The 16,245-nt window shown below is 33.7% G+C and overlaps 1 protein-coding gene across 1 annotated transcript in view; it reads left to right on the forward strand.

The window, feature by feature from the left end:
* Nucleotides 1-1,842: 1,842 nt before the first annotated feature.
* Nucleotides 1,843-16,245, forward strand: part of LOC149080634 (tachykinin-like peptides receptor 86C) — a 169,930-nt gene continuing 155,527 nt past the window's right edge. Inside the window, exon 1 of the mRNA XM_089239788.1 lies at nt 1,843-2,200. The gene's annotated coding sequence lies outside the window, so the exon portion shown is untranslated. The remainder of the gene's footprint in view (nt 2,201-16,245) is intronic.

The raw sequence follows: 16,245 nt of genomic DNA on the forward strand, positions 1-16,245 counted from the left end.
TTCAATGACAAATCTAGTACTTGCACGATTTTGTATTAACCAATACTAAACATAGAAAAACGTGCGAAATAAAATCTACAAAAAGTTATCTAGAATTATTCAATAAGAATTTATATACGAAATTCATTCATATTACTTATTTCTTCTAACTTACTTTTGCAAACATGAAATTTCTAAAAACATATGACATTCTTCTGATAAGAACACATTGGCATTTTACAAGTACTGCACATTGTAATTGTTCAGTAGAGCTTCTCTTTGATACTATAAAAGGCATACCTTTGTGATGTACACTTTACTGGTACCTGGATTTTACCTTTTGTCTTTTTCTTCAGAAAAGGACAAGGACGCCAACCTCCCCAAAAACACATAATTAAGTCTCCTTACTTGTAAGCATATCATATTACACCCTAGCAACAAGAAAATGTCACACTTCTTAACTCTAAGTGGGCGATTTACTCATGAATCCACTTAAAAACTTGGGAAAACAAAACACAGTAGACTCTCGATAGTCCGGCCCGTCCAGGAATCCAGCGTTTTTGGGGTGTTTTCTTTGAGTATAGAAGAGGAAAAAGGTTACTGCATGTCCGGGCACAGAAGTTTATACTGTAAACTCCTATCTTGGCGGACACCCCTCAGATGCTGTCACCCCTCTTTTTGGCCAAATAATAATTTCCCCTTGTATAATAAAAGTATACATTTCAAACCCCTGATTAACGGCCATCATTTTTTTACGGACGAATTTTTTTTGTCGCACCTGTGCCTGCAAAACGGAGGTTTTACTGTATTATTCAAATGGACCTTTTCAACTTACTTCCCGTAATCCAGCACACCCTGGTCTGATATGAGCCAGATTAGAGAGAGTATGCTGTATAGAAATTATCAGTAATTTTTCTTCGTTTTATGATTTCAGAAAACGAGAGAGTATGAGCTAAAAAATTTATAAGTTTTGTCTAGGCATTTTTGATCAAATTTTTTGAGATGAAATGAGAAAAATGAAAACTTTTCATCTTCTAGTAGCTAAGTTTGTTCACATATAAGTCAATAAAAAAAACTATTTTGTGCTGCCATCTAATAGCTTTATTGAATGAAATCAATAGCCTCTCTGGGGATACTACGCGGAGGTGAACTTCAGAAAAAAAGTGTCATTCTCTCCACCGGGAATCGAATCTAAGATCTCTTGCCTATCGGACAAGCACACTGACCATCAGGGCCGATTCTGGACATTTTTCAAGTGTAAGCGAATAATATTTTGGTGATAAAAATCGCCCCCTCCTCTCAGTTGGCGACCCCAAAAAATCGTCCCCTTTCAGTTGGCGACCCCAAAAAATCGGCCCGCTTCAGTTGGCGCTTATAACAATTACACAGCAGCGTGACTTGCTTAGAGAGACATTGCAGCCTCTCTTTAACTTCAGATAATGGCCTCCAGGTAGCGGCAGTAGCGATGGATGTCGCTACTCAGCAAGTGACGCTACTTTGCGTGTCTTAAGGAAAAAAAGATCGTCTCTTTGTGGTATAATGATCAGTGTACTAGCTCGGTATGCAAGAGATCCTTGCACTATTTCCTGAAGTTCACCTCGGCATAATATCCAGATAGCCTATCGATTTCATTTATCTCAGCCGAGCAAAAAAAAAAATATATATCATCCATCTCTAGTTTTATTGCTATTTTAATGTTAGAAAACATATTTTTCCAACTCGACTACCCACCCATAAACCACCACCGGGCTGAGGAAAATGTTTTCAAACAGGTGGTTTCGCAGTGAAAGCACTGCCCTTCAAAGGGTTCATAGGCAAGAAGGCTATTTTTCTAAGTTTTTTTCTTTGTGGACAACCCCAAGTTTTTCTGCCAGATGTCAGCAGTATCACTCTTTTCGGTGGAGGGAGAAAAGAGAAGAAGCGCGTTTGTGTGTGTGCGAACATCACTTCGTTTTCGTTGGTAGTTTCTCAGCCAAAGCGAAGCATCAGCAGCAAAGAAGTGGACGGACGATTTTCTTGTCCTGCGCACCCATAAAACCACTCGCATCAGGTCCTACATCCACATGTCAACAAAATTCTCTCTCTTTGTAGGTTAAATGAAAATATATAAAAAAACTAATTTCTAAAAAATAAACACTTCTTTTTCTGCAAGCAAATGAAATCAAATGTGCAGTGTGACAAGTAATTTTTGTCATTCTCTGAGAAAAAACTTGAATTTTTGGTGAGTGAACATTTTTTTATATTGTTTTCAGAAAATTTTTCATCCTTTTTATAAAATATTTAATCAACTCCACAATATTTAATTTCAAGTCAAGTTTTGAATATGAAACTTGAAAAATCTGAGGATTATATAAGAAACTATTTAAACTTTGTAAATTAGATTCAAAAACAAATATCTAATGCCGTATTCATATATATTGCATGTATTTTTTTATGTCAAAATATTAAAAGGGTAGGTTTTATTATTAAAATGTGGATACTAAAGTATCCACAGTTATGTGTAAGTAAGAATTGTATAAGAAGCGTTAGTGGTAACCTCTTCAAACCTGACCAAAACTGACCATTAAAAAATGGTTTTTGATTTATTTGTGTTTATTGTGTGTCAAAATGCCCTTTAAAAAGAAAAAAAAAGGAATTCATTCATTAATCAATTTGGGTTGATATCTTTACTAGGACCATTTGAGCTAGGTACTCTTACGCGTACCTCAAATCTTAACTTGAAAAAAATAATCATTAAAAACCATTTAAAACAGTTAAAATAAGAACAAGTTAAAAACTTCTAGAGCGAAGAGGACGAGGAGCAGGGTTGATATTTTTTATACATTACTAGTATTGAATGAACAACAGTATCTCATTACTTTGACAACGCTGATGAAATTCGTAAATTAAGAACATTTTTTGTGATAAAAATATGCTGCCGAATAGGAAATGCATTTTTAGGATTATTGTTGGTAGAGAAAAAACGATTCACATATATATACTTTAGTGTACCAATCGCTACAAAAAATACACTTAATAAATGTATTTTTATCAACACATTAGGTTCAAGTGATGATCAGTTTAACCTAAATACTTTTCTAAAAAAAGCTGTATTGAACGTCAGACGTTAGTTTGGTATCACTATAAAGATGAGCTCAAGTTTTATGTTAATCAATGCGACAAAGTTAATACCACATAGTGGCGTGACAGACTCAAAGAATAAAAACAAATTGATATAAAATATGTGTTACTGTATATTTCATGTTATGTTTTTCAATTATATTTTTGCATCACAGTTTTTTAATGAATTAATTTTTTGTCTGTGATATCAGTGAAGTACACATGTATACAGCCTTCGAACAATTAGCAATTTATTCATCGAGTTAGCACACTTTATTTCCTACCATTAATTTAATCATCACATTGCTAATATGTGATGATCCATCTACTTCATCTACTCACTCAAAGATTTATAAAATGAAGAACAAAACCTCACACACACACACACACACACACACACACACACACACACACACACACACACACACACACACACACACACAACGTTTTCACTGTATACGTATACATGATTCATCTATAAATTTCCTACTCCGAATATTGTACTGGAAGAGACTTTAGCCCGAAGCTCATCTTAACCGTAAATTTCATTACCCATTACCAAACGGATTACACGAGTAAAATAAGCTACGGATTTAATATCCCAACCAAATGAATTGTCTCGTAAAAGATTAATAAACAAGTGATACTAGAGTCTAACCTTTCTTTTTAGCTAATCAATTTTTTTTCTACCGATTGTTTCTTTTGATCCAAGTATGCGGTATAATTTTTATTGAGTATTGACATAAATTGACTTAAAGTTTAGTAAAGAAGTTTACGGAAATTTTTTTTAAATTTTTCACTCATCTTGTGTATTTTTGTTGGTAATTTTTAATTTTTATAACCTCTTCGTTCTAGAAGTGCACATATATTTACCACCAGGTTTAATGATTTTGAATTGGATTTAAATAGTTTTCAATGATTTTTTTTTTCAAGTTATGACTTGAAAGATACTCAAGTGTACCTAACTCAAATGGCCACAATAAATATAAAGATATCGCCACAATAAATGTAACTTTGTTTTTTAAGGAGCCTTTTGACATACAATAAACACAAATGAATCAAAAAAATTTTTTTTTTAATAGCCGGTTTTGTTTCAGGGTTGAAGAGGATATGTAGAGAGAAGTACCAAGATATTACATGCGTTTATAAATTGATACTTATGATTTAAATAGTGGATATCTGATCTTTCTAAAGATTGTAAAATATGTATTTTCATTTATCTTTTTTTTCAATTCACAAACAATGACAATGGTCCCAGAAGAGTTTTCACCGACTGCTAATAAACTAATGATCATTTGATCATTTTTGTCGCACCACGGTCATTTTCTGCACACGAGGGCTAATTAGACCGGGACCTACAATTTATTGCCGATTCCGAACGGCAGGCTTGTTTTTTTATACTCATCGAGAGGTTGGTGCGCTAACGCCTCGATGGGGGACTCCCTGCGGTAGCAATTTTTGCTGCGGTCAAGTCGCCGTTTTTTGTTGTACCCCTGTGTCAGGAAACGTCCTTGTTTCTGACAAGGACGAACTGGGTATCGAACTCGCGACACCTCTAAACATCCTTCGGTACTTTAGGCGAGCATCTTATCGACCGGGCTACCGCGCCCCAATAAACTAATGAAAATATATTTTTTAATCTTATTCAAATGAAAATCTTTCATATGAAGAAAAAAGTTGAATGCATACACACAAAATCAAATTTTCACTTTTTCACCCTGCTGAAAACAGGAAATTAAAAAATTGTCTTAATAATTATAAATTACCGTTATTCCTAATTAAAAAGTTTAAATCACATCATGCATCTTTCTCATGTACCAGGTTTTAATTTGCATAATTTATACATTTCACTTTAATCAACTACTTCTCTTTGTCAAATTCGTTTGATGTAGTCGCTAATTTAATTTTATGATAATTAATTTGATAAATAATAAATTAAAAAAAATAATAAATAAAAAATAATAATAAATAAAAAATAATAATAAATAAAAAATAATAATAAATAAAAAATAATAATAAATAAAAAATAATAAATAAAATAATAAATTAATTTAATGTTTATATAAGGAAGTTAGACATAACTTCGTTCCATTTTATGACAGTAAAGTTTAACCAGTATTGAAGTGAGATAACATGTCAAGTACGAGTTTGAAAGAAAAAATATCTTGTTTAAGATTACGATAATGTCCTTTCGGTACGCCTGGGCATTTTTCAATTGCCTATTGAAATTAAAATTTTTAATTGTATATTTTATTGAAATAGTCTGTAAATGTATATGGTGTCTTAAAAAACAATTTCTGACATTGAAATTTCAATGAAACTTCACAACCTTATTCAATATCTTATAAATGGTCTGATAGTATTACACAAGTACGGGAAGCGGAAAAAAAGAACAGATTGTGTGTGTATCTATGCTTTCTTTCTTTCGTCGGACTCGTGTCTACACGTATATACCATCTACCCGTAAATAATAGTAACACATTTGGGTACTCTAGCGGAAACTGGAACCCAATAGAACCATCAACGACTTGGTCAATATGCTACTATGGTCTTGTGACAACATTACTCAAACGAATATCTACTCTTCACATACAGTACTAGTCGGAAAATGCCGTGAATCGGTTACCAATTTGATGAGAAATATGGAATGGAAAATATTTTTTACTGATGTTTGCTGTCATCTAATCGCAACCGCAATTTTCTTCCAAACATAAACCTATTAGAATGAATCAGAAGCATCGGAAGCCTCGGAATATATATTCTATAAACCTTTTTGATCGGAAGTGCTTTAGATCTGTGGGTGCTCAGTATCGCTTAGAAATTGTGAGCTCTTTATACTATTGCACATTACCAGCCAATCAGAGTCAAGCAACTGTGACGTCATAGAAACGTCACAGTGGACCGCGAGGCTACCGGAACTTTTGATCCATTTGGCGCCACCATATTTCCTGGCGACATTTAATAATGGATATACTAAATTCTACTCTAGTTCGGCAACCACGATTGGTAGAGTCCATCTTCGTTTCAAAAATTTAATCTCTTATTTCATTTAATTTCTTTTAACCGTTGCACATTGTATATAAATGTGATTTATTATATAATAATTCACACCAATTGTCAGATTCAGGGGAATGGGGGGGGGGGGGTGTTCCCAAACAGCGAACGTGACGAGACAGGGGAATGGGGGCCGCCCCCATATAATAAGTTACCGTTTATTGAATCACTAAAAAATGCTTTCATTTTTTTCTGATTTAATCCAAATGGGGTTCAGTTGCATCAAGTTGACAATAATAACGGCTCGCGAAGCGAGCGCTCAGAGAAGCTGGGCCCTGCTATCATTTATTGATTCATAGGGTGCCGACCCATTCCTTTGTTATTGGTTCATAATGAAAATAGATTCATTAGGAAACGAAACCTAGAACTTGCGTTGCGGCAGGCCGCTGTATTTATTGCATGTCAATATCATTATTATTATATAAAGTAATTTATCATTATTATTATATAAAGTAATTTATCATTATTATTATATAAAGTAATTTATCATTATTATTATATAAAGTAATTTATCATTATTATTATATAAAGTAATTTATCATTATTATTATATAAAGTAATTTATCATTATTATTATATAAAGTAATTTATCATTATTATTATGATCATTATATTATAGTATTATTAAATTATATGTCACTGTAATATTATCGTGTGAGCAACGAGACGTCGTGACAAAATAAAAGCGAAATCGTTAATAGACGCTGTGCTTGGCGATAAGTTATCAAACGTATATATAGCAGCAGGAGGTACACTTTACACACATACGGTGATGTTTCTACGACGTCACAGTAGCCTGATTTTGATTGGCTGATAATGTGCTGAGTATAAAGAGCTCACAATTTCTAAGCGCTAGTGCGGGTGCTCAACTTCAGCAGCATACGAAGTTTAAGTAACAAAAACAAAAAATTTCTGATTTCAGAATTAATACTGGGATAGTGCAATTCTGCGAGATATAAACAGTAACCTTTTGGTTCCAACGTCACTGGCTAAAACGAAATATAAAAATTATGGAAAGTGATTCTGAGAGTCACATCAAAAGAAATGGGTTTGAAATAACTGAAACAGCAAATATTCTGAAAAAAGTTTAATGTAAAGGGTGTTTAAAAAAAAATCACCTGATTTTAAATGCATATATTATGAAAAATATTGAACGTAGACATTTAAGATTAATTTATATTACATAGCTAATTATAAAGGTTTTTTACAAACCAAATTAAAGGTGCATTAAAGGTGCTCAATATGTCCACCTTGTGATGCATGGCATATGTCTATACGTTAGTCAAATTCGTCCCAAACTTTTGCGAGCATGCTTGCATCCACTGTTTCCATGGCTGCTGTTATGCGTATCTTCAGTTCGGCTAATGTAGCTGGAAGGGGAGGCACGTAAACGTAGTCTTTTATAAAATCCCACAAGAAGAAATCACACACTGCGAGGTCAGGCGATCTTGGAGGCCAGTGATGTTTAATTGAATCGTTAGGTCCCGTACGACCGATCCATCGTTTAGAAATGAGGTTGTTCAAAAATTCTCGAACGTTCAAGCTCCAGTGTGGTGGCGCCCCCTCCTGCTGGTAAATGAAGTCATCCGAATCTGTTTCTAACTGTGGGAAAAGCCAATCTTGACAAATACTGAAGTGGCGGCCGAAGAAAAAGCGTTAGTGCTACCTGTCAGCATCTGCGTGAAACTCGAGATTTCCCTCTTTGTACCTATATATTATTCGATCAAAACGGATTAAAAGCTGAAAAGTTATGATTTTTTTAAATCGGATGATTCTCTTTCAAATACCCTGTACAAAAGTTGCAGAATTAGTTTTTCCGAGGTTAGAAATGCAGGGGAAAAAACAACGTAGCACTAAAGCAAATAACAATAAAGTTATGTTCGACGATTGTTTCAGCATTCACGGGTGTCGTTTTCAAGAAGCATAAAAGTGTGATGTCATGTGATCAGTTTGATCACTTTGTGTGTGTGTGAATATCATTCAGATGTTATTCTAAAATGAAATTGTGGTAAGGCAATGAAAAACAATACTTACTCTTCATACGCTCGCTCATTCTAACAACGTCTCCTGGTTAAAGAGCTTTTTTGCGCTCCTTGAAAACGGTTGCCGTGGGTTCCCTCATGGGTGCCTCATCGGAGAAATTTTTATTTATATTTACCAGTACGGTGTTGTACAAAAGTTAGCTGAATGAACTTGAAAAACTTGCTCTAACTGGCATAAGGATTTCTGCACTATCGGTCGCATATAGGTGATAAAACCATGAGAAAACCAAAAAAATAATAAAAATTATAATCTACTTATCAATATAAAAAAAGACCAAGCAGCAAAGCGAAAATTTTTTTAATCGGTTTTAAAGATGCTGTTAAGACCGGTATGGGTTCTGAAATCCATTACTGATTTCTTTAGAGTCGCAATAATTCCGTCACTCACGAAGAATTCGTACATTATCCGTAACTTGTGCCTAGTGCACGATGAACTTTTAATTGTATATGGCAGTAGTACCCTAACTTATTTCATTAACACTTTGTTTAAGGATGATGTGTGATGACCTGAGATAGTGCGAGAGAGGATAAATTTTTATCATATGGCTATTATAGTGGATTTCACAACAAATACGTATGTGTCCAAATTGCTCTAACGATGTTTTTAAACTTCGTTTTATGATTCATTTGCCTTTTTTTACGTTTCGTTTCTTACATTTTTTGGAAATTTCTATTTGTTTCTATTTTTAAAAGAAGGCCGAAATCACGTCTTTTATAGAAAAGATAGTTTTTCTCCGAATTTTTGTTTTTTTTTCTTAGATCAACCCTTTTTTTTTTCTACATAACATTTGTTTGATCTTTAACGGCTGAAAACCACCGTTTTTAGTTATAAAAAAAATATCAATTACATAGGCTTATTATCGATGACTTAGAGCTTGGAGGCTTGGTGAAATACACTTTCTCTTTTATTATAAAATATTTTTTCTGATGTGCCACATTTTGAGCATTTTTCGAATGAAGAAAACTCTTTATGGCACGTTCTTCTCCCCCAATTATGATACTCAAGAAATTTAGCGCAGTTGCCAACCTGATCTTTAAAGAAAGAGCCTAAAGTTTAAGTTATTAAATTATATTTAAACGTCGAATAATTTTTTAGCTGATGTGAAATGCGCGGTATATGTTTAATACAAAAACACCCCCCGAAAAAAAAACTATAACAGGACTCCAAGATTTCATGCGTGCGATGGCAACACCAAGTGATGTAGGTGTTCCTGGCGCTCCGATTATGGATGTGAAATTCTGTTTTTGAAAACCTTTAATAATACTTTGAGTGCCACGCAGCCGATTTTTGTTAAAGTATGTACTAGTAGTATATCTTCTAATCAACAAGATAAGGTCAATTTTGATAATTATTCCAAAGATGTAGTTGTATTTGAACAGACTGTGGGTGCTGACGGGTTTGCTGCCGATGATGATCGTCCATCTTTACAACGGAAATGTTAGTGATTCTGGTTTCCAGTATTTGGTATCGATTGTCAAATCTATTGATCAGAAGTTAAGTGAAGGTTTCAAAACCTTAACTAAAAGAATTGATCAGTTGGAATCTAAGTGTTGTTTAGTTAATTCCATTACTATTCCTAATGTGAGTACTTTTTCTGTTTCTGAGGCCCGTGAGAAAATCAAAATGTACCACAGCATGTATCGAAACGAGTGTTGGTTAGTAGGTTTCATGTCGATACCTCATCTTCAGATGTATCTCAATTAATTGGTGATTTGAGATTTCGATATGATTGTGTAAAAATCAAGACTGGAAATTCTAGTTTATATGCATCTTTTGTATTAAGTTGTGATCTCAGTAATTTTGATAAGCTGATGGATCCTATTATCTGGTTTAAGGGTGTGAACATTTTTGAGTTCAAGAGTGTACCAAAAATTTGTTTGATGAACGTAGTGATGTTCCGTCCAGTGGTGATATTGATCAGACAGTGCAATCGGAGGAATGACCATCTGTTAAAGTGAACTCTCAGGTCTCTACTAAAGATCGACTGTTTGTTAATTACCAAAATGTCCGAGGTCTTCGAACTAAACAAATGATTTTTTTACTTCGGTTCTTTCTTGTAACTATGATGTAATATGTTTAACGGAAACATGGCTTGTAAATTATATATGTAGTGATGAATTATTCGACGACAGATATATAGCGTTTAGACGTGATCGTAGTGACTCCCATAGGTTAAGAGGTGGTGGTGTGCTTCTTGCTGTCTCTCAGACATAGTTTTTGTCAGCTAGGTGTTCGGTTGCTGAAACTTCCAATGAAGACGTCTGAGTAAACATTAAGCTTTCTCAATTTTTTAGCGTTCATGTATGTGTTATTTGTTTTCCACCATCGTCTAGTCATTCATTGTATAATGAATTTTACAATACAGTTGATATTTTATCTAATTCTAAATCTGATATTTTAATTTTTGACCATTTTAATGTCTTCGATCGATTGTCAATCGAATACTCATATCAGTTCTTTTACAACTGTTAAATCTGAAATGATTAATTTCATTTTGGTCCATTCGTTTCTCGAATTAAATAATGTTGTAAATTCTTATGGTAAAAGGTAAAATTCAAGGGTAAATCTTGTTAATGAAAATTGCCTTAGGTTTGATGTTCATAAAGCAATGAACTCTCTAGTAACTGAAGATCCGTATCACCCAGCATTAGAGATAGAGACTTCAATTTATTAAACTTTACCTAAACGTATTACACTTAACAACATATTGAATAAGTGTATTCCTAAGTTCAAGACTAAAAAAGTAAATTCCCACCATGGCTTTCCTCTGATATTGTTGATCAAAAGGAAAAATAGGTTACTTAATTCATATCTAAATGGTCAGTCTGAATCTATTGATAATCTGCGTAGCGTCCGGGATGAACTTAAGCGTAAAACGCATCTTCAGTATAATAATTATATATTTCTTCACTTGAAAATTATATTATTCACAACCCTCATAAGTTTTGGTCTTTCTGTCGTAATTGCTTTCCCAGTGTCATGTGGCAGATCATCATCTGATTTTCCTATTATTGGTGGATTTTTTAGTTCAGCTTTTCGTTGCTCCAACAACTTGTCTGCGACTGAACTACCAAGTTATGATTTTGCGAATAGTTGTTTTTTTAGTTCCATTACTGAACTTGATGTTTTGTCTGCTATAAAAAAACTCTAAAGTTGTAAAGGCCAAGGCAATGATAGTATTCCATTATACAAATTTAAGGGTTGTGACTCATATTTAGCCGTCCCTCTATCTATCATTTTTAATATCTCTATTAGTTCAGGTATCTTTCCTAAAATTTGGAAGACTTTCCCAGTGTTGACTGTCTTCAAAAGTGGTGACAAATTTGATGTTTTAAACCAGTGGTTCTCAACCGGGGGCCATATGGCCCCCTTGTGGTACTGGGATACTTCAAGGGGGCCACGGAAGATAATAGAGAAAGGGGCCATGTCAGGTGGTTTGGAGAGCTGAGAAGAAAAATTAAGGTGTGAAGAAATTTTTTATATTAGTGACTAACACTTACAGTGAGAGAGAGAATCCAACAAAACCACCCATAAAACCAGGGCCTTCTTTAGGGCATGGACCCACCCAGGCCTCACCACCTACATTTTGCAACAAGTTCCCTAGGATGGGGTTTTTCTCAAGTCCCCGGCTAAATTTTTCACACCCCCTTCCCTATATGAAATTTATTGTATGAAAAACAAAAGAAAGAGATGAAAACCATATTAGGCCCTGGGATGTAGCTCTGTCAGTTCCACTCTTGTGAGGGGCCTCATGCCCATAAGTGACTCCACCTTATGATATTTTGTATAGTACAATTAATTTTGGAGGCCAATTTTCTTTTTTTCAGTATAAATTCACTGAAAAAAATCATTTCAATACGTATAAAGTGTCTTGCTTCTAGATGAGAGTTGAAAACTCTGGGGGGGGGGGGGGGTAAGACAGGGGAGCCACGAGAAAAAAATATGGTTCAAAGGGGGCCACGGGCAAAAAAAGGTTAAGAAACACTGTTTTAAACTATCGACATATAAATAAAATTAATTCTATTTGAACTTATTATATAGGCAAGAATTTGACCACGTTCGTTCCTGGTTTTCCAGTTTCCAGCATGGTTTTATTGCCACGAGATCTTCATTAACTAATTTAGTCTAACTTTCTCAAGTTATAGCACAAACTATAGTTAATATGCAGCAAATTGATGTTGTTGATAGTGATTTCTTAAGGCTTTCGATTCAATCAATCACATTATTTTTCTTCAGAAGATCAGGGGTTGGGACTTTTCTGGACATCTGCTCAAATGGATTGAGTCATATCTTACTGGGAGATCTCATAGAGTAATTTTTAATGGTCGTAAATCCTCTTGTTATCCATGTAACTCTGGTGTTCCCCAGGGGTCGATTTTGGGTCCCTTAATTTTTAATTTATTTATAAATGATTTACTTGATTGTATTGATACTAAATGCTTAATGCTTGCTGATGATGCAAATTTTTTTCATGTTATTAATAATGTCGATTACGCTGCTAAATTACATCTATCTATTAACAAACTTAATTTATGGTGTGTAAATGATAAGTTGTATTTAAACATTGATACATGTAAATTTATTACCTACAGTAGGAGGCATTTTCCACTTATATGTGATTATAGTATGGGTGGTCAATTACTTCAAAGGGTTGATTCGGGAAAGATTTAGGTGTACTATTTCACAGTTCTTTTTCGTTTAACCAACATATTAATTATATGGTATCTAAAACATCCAGAAATCTTGGTTTTATAATTCATAATAGTAAACTTTTTCACAATCTTTAAACTATCTTGTTGCTTTTCAATTCCTATGTTCGGTATGTTTTGGAATGCTGTAGCATAATTTAGAATCCGTGTCACTTATCTATATATATAAAATTGATTTTCTGTCTGTGTATGTTTTCTATACAAATCTACAATTTTAGATTTATTGTCGCCAAATTCTGTAAATATACTAAACGGGACCTGACGTGAACGATAGGTTACTTTAAAAATTCGTCAGAGCTGGGAAAATGCCCGAAGTGGACAAAAAAAAAAAACAAAACTGTCGAACAACAATGATTCTGGGCCTCAACAATGACTATTGTAATGTTTACTTTTATTACCGTGGTTCCTTAGCAATACGTTTCAAACATTTATATGCCTTTACAATAGTTTGTCACTTCTTTAATCCTGCCAATATTATGTATAATAGTTTATTCCTTTATGATGGTTTTTGTGACTTTTTAAATCCTCCCAGTAATTAAGAAAACTCGGGCAGCGCCGGGTATTATAGCTAGTTTAATATATTTAAAATTGAACGTGTTCAAAACAGGTTTTTACATGATGTGTATTCTAAGAAACATCAGTCATATAATTATTACTTATAAAACGAAATACTTCTCTCAACGTTCAGTTACGATTCACTTGAAATTCGCCGTCTCAGGGTCTTTACCAGAAAGATTTTTTGTAAAAATTCTTCACTTTAATATTGATGCACCTGATATTCTTAAGCTCATTAGTTTTTATTGCCCACGAATCAACCTTAGATGCCGTAATCTTTTTTATGTTCCTCATATCGTTCTAATGTTTTGAAAAATTTTCCATTGTACCGATTTCTAAGATGCAGTAATAATGATGATGTATTTTTTAAATTTTCATCTTATTTTTATTTTATATGTACCTATGTTTCTATTTTTATCTTGTGTTCATATTTGCAAACTTACTGGGCTTTTTTATTTTTGTGCTTGTATTTTTTAAATAAATAAAGATATGCATAATGATGGTATCTGAGTGATAGCATTTTTTGTCTTTTCTATAAATGACGTATCATAAGAGTATAGATGAAATGGGACATCTTTCGTCGTTTAAGAATACGGTGTTTTGTATGTGAATGAATATGAAATGAAGTTGGTATTTTCAAAGTTCCGAAAGTTAAAAATGAAAAAAGCCACAGCATTTGAATTTACTCTTTTCTGTGTCGTTAAGGAGCATTTAAATATTTTAAATTTTTCTTTTCAGATGTAGGTTTTTTTTTTCAATTTTCGAAAGGTTAGAGGTTTTTCGAATTTAAAGAAAGTAATGAGAAATACACACATACAAACATGAGCTGCCAATGAACTGACACTGGTGAGCTTAACATCTAACACAAATACGTGAAATAAAAGCGTTTTTATATGCATTTCTTTGATAAATAATCCTTTCTTTCGCTTCATATGATAATCGTTCATCCACATGCCTCTCTCTCATCATCTTTTATATACCTAATATTATTCTTGGCTCAGCAAATTTTTCATAAATTTTTTTTCTCAAAATTTCATAAACTGAGTTTCCAAATAAAACTAGTGTTGTGAGGAGGAAGAAAAGGTTGAAAGTCATGATACCGACTAAACTATAGGTGAAAAAAAAAGTTTATCTTAAACATCACAACATCTTAAAAGAGTGATGCTTTTGATTTAAAGTTTGCAAGACATCTAAAATGAGGAAAAAGATGCATTTTTAGTTACTATCGTCGAAATTCGACCATCCAATCACTTGTGAAGGGACGTCGAGGTTGGGGATAAGACACTGGGTAAAAAGCGTATGCAAGCTAATTTCCCGTTCTTCATTTTTCGTGTACGCTACTTCAAAATCGTATTTCAATGCTCGCTTGCATTTTTTCCCATCATCATCGGTTGTGGTACCTTCCCGAAGAAGAAGTAGACAGTAGTTTCAACGATTGACAGATAAAAGAAAACGACAGGATTATTGTCCTATGTGAAAGTGGTTTATCGTATAGCAAAGTTTTCCACTGCGTTTACCGTAATGACAGTACTATTGCTACTTAACCGTACATGCACCTCGTACACATTAGTCTGGGGAATTTCTAACGAATCAGTCCATGCCGAAAGTGGCCCTAAGGTATTTACGTTGACAGAATTGTGCTTGTTTTGTGTTCTTGCTGGTGCTGCCATCTGTCCTCCATATATAATGAAATGACAGAAAGATTGCGTTCACAGATTGTGGCGACATCAAGTTCATTCATGCATCAGCTCACCCTGAGAAGGTTCTTTCAGACCTCTGTGGATAAAATAATGAATTTTGATCGCCAAATCTAACAACTACGAGACAAGTTTGTCATTGCACCTCACCCGGCAGCGTGTTAACCATTGCTTAAGCCATAACCGGTTGTGGACATTTTTCAATTGTAAGCGAATAAAATATATTTTGTGAAAAAAATCCCCCCCCCCCCTTCAGTAGGTGCTTTAAAAAATTGGCCATTTCAGTTAGTGCCTTCTGCGGCTATGCAGTTCCCACGATTCAAGGTCCGGCTCTTACGTAATATGAGTTCATAAAAACCGAAAAACAACTTCGAATAGATAGAAAAAATTGTCGCAGATGATAATAATTGAAAATAAGTGTATAAACGATTATAAGTTGATTAATAAATAAGTTGAATAAACGATTAAATATGCAGGGTGTCCGATCTTATGGTTATCCCTTAACCGTTGGTATTATAGGAAACTCCAAAAAACGGTTCAAATGCTGCCGGATTTTAGGAACATTTCTATAAGAAAAGCTCGAAAATAGGCAAAAAAGGCATTTATGGCATTTTGCTTGAACTTCCAGTCTCTAGTGTTGAATATCAAATTTCGACATGAAAAACTCAAACAAGAACTCGCTTTTTAAAGTGAATTACGACAGTCAACACAAAACATCTCTCAAGATATATCTTATAAATCATTTCATTTAATTTTAATCACATTTTCCTACAAAGTTTTTCTTTGAAGCAAAAAAAAAAAAGAAAAAAAAGAATTATAACAGTAATATATCGGGAGAGAGAAGTAGTTTTTCTGATAGATTTCGGACGATTTAGAGTAACTTTTTGAATTACTGTCTAGTGCAACTAGGACCGTGTTCCACATGTCCTACATATTTTTGGCTTTACGAACAGATAAATTGAGATGGAAATTTTTAGAAGCTACCGACCAGGTTTGTTCTATTTGTTGATCATTTATTGTTGTTGATTAGTTTGCTTGGGCTACGCTTAAGTCTTTCAAGTCATTAACAAGTAAATGACAGCAACTTTTCCAAAAACTTTCGATAACAA

The sequence above is a fragment of the Pholcus phalangioides genome, unplaced genomic scaffold (genome assembly GCF_987345545.1).
Source record: "Pholcus phalangioides strain wild (caught in Gottingen) unplaced genomic scaffold, Ppha-v1.0 ptg000011l_1, whole genome shotgun sequence".
Taxonomy (NCBI): domain Eukaryota; kingdom Metazoa; phylum Arthropoda; class Arachnida; order Araneae; family Pholcidae; genus Pholcus; species Pholcus phalangioides.